We start from the raw sequence: 5,108 nt of genomic DNA on the forward strand, positions 1-5,108 counted from the left end.
CATTAGGCGAAAGTAACATGAGCATGATGGTACGAAGCTCTTCAAAGTTGTTCTGGAACGGAGTCCCAAATAGGATAATTCGCTTTTTGGTACAAAGTTCAGCAAGAGCCTTCCGAATATCGCTATTTGGAAGGCCTTTGCTGAATTCGTACCAAAAGGCGGATTATTCTATCTGGGACTCCATTCCAGAACAACTTTGCAGAACTTCGTACCAACATGCCCTGGTTACTTCCGGCTAATGATGAAGGCATTGATTTCTTCAATACTTTGACACTAGGAAACCTCTCTCGACCCCTCGGCGATCCTCGACCCCTCGAACCCTCGACGACCCTGGAACCCTCGACCCCTAGACGACCCTGCTGGAACCCTCGACCCTATAGGAAAAAAAAGAAGAAAAAAAAGAGGAGAAGAAGAGAAAATAGAATATATTCTATTTTCTCTTCTTCTCCACTATTCCTTTCTTCTTCTCCTCTTCTTTTTCTTCTTTTTTCTTCTTCTTATTTATTTCTCCTCTTCTTTTCGGTAGAGGAAACCCTAAATGGCTAGCAAGTACCGTGGGTGTGAGATACATGTGGCCTTCGGTGTCGGACACTACATCCACGTCCCACAAGTGACGTGGGCATCGAAGCCCGCGCCACTTGTGGGATGTGGATGTAGTGTCCGACACCGATGGTACATGTATCTCACACCGACGATACTTTCTATTTAGGGTTTCTCCTCTACCGCTCGGCGACCCTCTCGACGACCCTCGTTCCCGATAAAATAAAGAGGAAGAAGAAGAAGAAAAAAGAAGAGAAGAAAGAATAGAGGAGAAGACTTCCTCTTCTTCCTCTCCTCTTCTTCTCCCTCTTATTCCCCTTCTTCCTCGCCTCTCTCATGAATGTCCGACGTTCTCGACCCCCCCCCCCCACGTGTCGAAGAAAAAAAAGAAGAAAAAAATATATTCTATTTTTCTCTTCTTCTCCTCTATTCCTTTCTTCTTCTCCTCTTCTTTTTCTTCTTTTTTCTTCTTCTTATTTATTTCTCCTCGTCTTCCTCTCCCCTCTCGGCGACCTTAGACCCCCTCTCGACCCTCGACCCCTAGGCGACCGTCGACCCCTCTCTTTTTTTTCTTCCTCTTCTTTTTTATCCTCTTCTTCCTCTACCGCTCGGCGACCCTCGACGACCCTCGTTCCTGATAAAAAAAAGAGGAAGAAGAAGAAAAAAAGAGGAGAAGAAAGAATAGAGGAGATCTTCTCCTCTATTCTTTCTTCTCCTCTTTTTTCTTTTCTTATTCCTCTTCTTTTTTTATCCTCTTCCTCCTCTCATGTTCGACGACCCTCGACCCCTCGGCGACCCTAGACCCCCTCTTCTTCCCCTTCTTCCCCGCCTCTCTCATGAATGTCCGACGTCCCCCCTCCCCCCCTCATCATCATCTATCATCCCCCCTCTCATGTTCGAACTTTTCTGAACATATATAGCCACACATACACATAGCCACATACACATACATAGCCACACATACATATAGAACTTTTCTGAACATATATATATATATATATAGCCACATTCATATAAACTTTTCTGAACATATATAGATGATTTTCTAAAAATGTAACTTTTGCATATATGAACAGGAGAGCAGCGGCAGCAATGGGTGGCATCGTCGGCGACGGGGATGGGAAAGGGGGGAGCTCACTGGGGGCGGGCGGCGACGGGGAGAGGAGCCCAGCGACGGGAAGGAGGATGGCGGGCTCGGGGACGGCGTGCACGGGGCTCGGGGACGACGGGCTGGGGTGGCACACGGCGACGGGGACGGCCGCGGGCTTGGGGCGGCACACGGCGACGGGGACGACGGGCTCGGGGTGGCACACGGCGACGGGGACGGCCGCGGGCTCGGGGCGGCACACGGCGACGGGGACGATTGAGGAGGTGGGGCTTGGGGCAGGGCGCGTGGATGGCAGCGAGCTCGGGGCAGGGCGGCCGGCGACGGGCAGGAGGGCACGACGACGACGACAGCGACAGGGTGCGGCGACGGCGATGGGGCAGGGCGCAGCGACGGCGACGGGGCAGGGCGCGGCGACGGCGATGAGGAGGACGAGCAGCCTGGCGGCGTCGGCGATGGGGAATGGACCAGTTGGCGAAAATTTCCAAAGTGTGGGCTTATATAGCAGAGCCTTTAGTCCCGGTTCATGGCAGCAACCGGGACCAAAGGTGGGCATTAGTCCCGGTTGGTGCCACGAACTGGGACCAAAGGCCAATTTTCAGCAGCCCAAAGGGCGGGAAGCGGCGGCCTTTGGTCCCGGTTGGTGGCACCAACCGGGACTAAAGGGGGGCATTGGTCACGGTTGGTGCCACGAACCGTGACCAATGCCCCCTTTAGTCCCGGTTGGAGCCACCAACCGGGACCAATGGCCTTGTGCTGCCCCGCCCCCAAAAGTTTAGTCCCACATCGCTAGCTGAAGGGCGCCGGCACTGGTTTATAAGCGCTGGTGTGCCTCCCCATTCGAGCTCCTCTCTAATGCAGGCTTTCGGGCCTAAACTTGCTACTGCGTGTGGGCCTATTGGGCCTTCTACGGGCCTGAATCCTGGCCCATGTAGGGTTTCTAGTCGTATTCAGGCCGTGGAGGCCCAGTAGGAGGCATTTTTTTTGGTTTTTTCTTTTTCATTTCTACATTTTTTTGGTTTTTTTTATTTTTTTTATTTCTACTTAAAACTAAATACTTACAGTTTTTAGTGATTTCTTTTTGCTTTTAGGTCACAAAAATTATAAACTTTCTGTTAGTGCCATTAGTTTTAAATTTTAAATAGTTTAAATTTGAATTTTTAAAAATTTGTGTGAATCACTAGTTTATGAATAACTTTACTATAAATATAGAATTTTTTTCTATTTATTTTTTATTTCTACTTAAAACTAAATACTTACAGTTTTTTAGTGATTTCCTTTTGCTTTTAGGTCACAAAAATTATAAACTTTCTGTTAGTGCCATTAGTTTTAAATTTTGAATAGTTTAAATTTGAATTTTTAAAAATTTGTGTGAATCACTAGTTTATGAATAACTTTACTATAAAAATAGAATTTTTTTTCTTCTTTGCTATTTATTTTTTATTTATACTTACAATTAAATACTTATAGTTTGATTTTAGGTCACAAAAATTATATTCTTTTTGCTATTGAAGAATATTATAGTTTTATTTTAGTTGATCACAACATAATATTTTAATTGATTGTTTTTATTTTCATAAAAGTTTTGTAGTTTATTCTGTTTGCTATTAATTCATTCTTTGAGCTAAATGACTCTGAAATTGGAAAGCATTTCAAAATGAACTCTGAAAAGGTTGAAAGTTGGCATGGTATCATCATTTCACCCACATAGCATGTTCCAAAAAGTAGAGAGGGTTACGACAAAAACTTGATGCACTTCGTGTACAAAATGGACAGTCACTTTCGAATTTTCAAAGTTTCGAACCATAAGACATGAAAGCATTTCAAATGAACTCTGAAAAAGTTGAAAGTTGGGATGGTATCATAATTTCACCCACATAGCATGTGCATGTACAAAACAGAAAATGGTAGCATGTTTGTCTGTTACAAATTTGGCATGGTATCATCATAATAGTTGCGGGAGAAAGTCTTCACTTTTTCTTCGCTTGTGTCATTTGCTTATTGCGCCGTAACCATGGATAATCTTCATTGTTTATCAGGATGCTTGGGTCAGCCTTGACATTGAAGGGAGGAATTTCATGAAACTTTTCATAATCTTCAGACATGTCTGTCTTGCCGTCCAGTCCCAGGATGTCCCTTTTTCCTGAAAGAACTATGTGGCGCTTTGGCTCATCGTATGATGTATTCGCTTCCTTATCTTTTCTTTTTCTCGGTTTGGTAGACATGTCCTTCACATAGATAACCTGTGCCACACCATTGGCTAGGACGAACGGTTCGTCAGTGTACCCAAGATTTTTTAGATCCACTGTTGTCATTCCGTACTGTGGGTCTACCTGTACCCCGCCGCCTAACAGATTGACCCATTTGCACTTAAACAAAGGGACCTTAAAATCAGGTCCGTAGTCAAGTTCCCATATGTCCACTATGTAACCATAAAATGTATCCTTTCCGCTCTCGGTTGCTGCATCAAAGCGGACACCGCTGTTTTGGTTTGTGCTCTTTTGATCTTGGGCGATCATGTAAAATGTATTCCCATTTATCTCGTATCCTTTGTAAGTCAATACAGTCAAAGATGGTCCCCTGGACAACAAGTATAACTCATCACAAACAGTGTTGTCACCTCTGAGACGTGTTTCCAACCAACTGCTGAAAGTCCTGATGTGTTCAAATGTAATCCAGTCGTCGCACTGCTCCGGGTGTTTGGAGCGCAGACTGTTCTTGTGTTCATCGACATAAGGGGTCACCAAGGTAGAGTTCTATAGAACTATGTAGTGTGCTTGAGACCAAGAATATCCGTCCCTGCATATTATTGAGTCTCTTCCAAGAGTGCCTTTTCCAGTCAGTCTCCCCTCATACCGCGATTTAGGGAGACCTATCTTGTTAAGGCCAGGAATGAAGTCAACACAAAACCCGATAACATTCTCTGTTTGATGGCCCATGGAGATGCTTCCTTCTGGCCTAGCGTGGTTACGGACATATTTCTTTAGGACTCCCATGAACCTCTCAAAGGGGAACATATTGTGTAGAAATACGGGCCCCAGGATGACAATCTCGTCGACTAGATGAACTAGGACGTGCGTCATGATATTTTTTTTGAATATGTACTGCAAGGCAACAGCCTCACAGCTCTTTATTGAAAACAACAAAGAACAAAGTCCTATTACAAGTCCAAACAAGATGAGAAAAGAGGAAGACAGAAATACTTACAAAGTTACAACCCAAGCAGGGCAAAGAAAAACACTACCTAAGGAAGGTTAGAGATCCAAGTTAGAAGGCTATCCTTGTATTTACATTTTATCCTATGAGAAAGAAGGGTTATGTCATGGATGAAGTTATGCCTCCATGCTCTGAAAGAAGGTGTCTCATTCCTGAAAACCTTGCCATTCCTCAAGATCCAAATGTTCCAAGCTGCTGTAAAGACCACTTCAGTGAAGAAACAATGCCCAAAATCCTTCCTAGCCTT

This window comes from Triticum urartu, chromosome 7A (genome assembly GCF_056163025.1).
Source record: "Triticum urartu cultivar PI428250 chromosome 7A, HENAU_Tu73, whole genome shotgun sequence".
Taxonomy (NCBI): domain Eukaryota; kingdom Viridiplantae; phylum Streptophyta; class Magnoliopsida; order Poales; family Poaceae; genus Triticum; species Triticum urartu.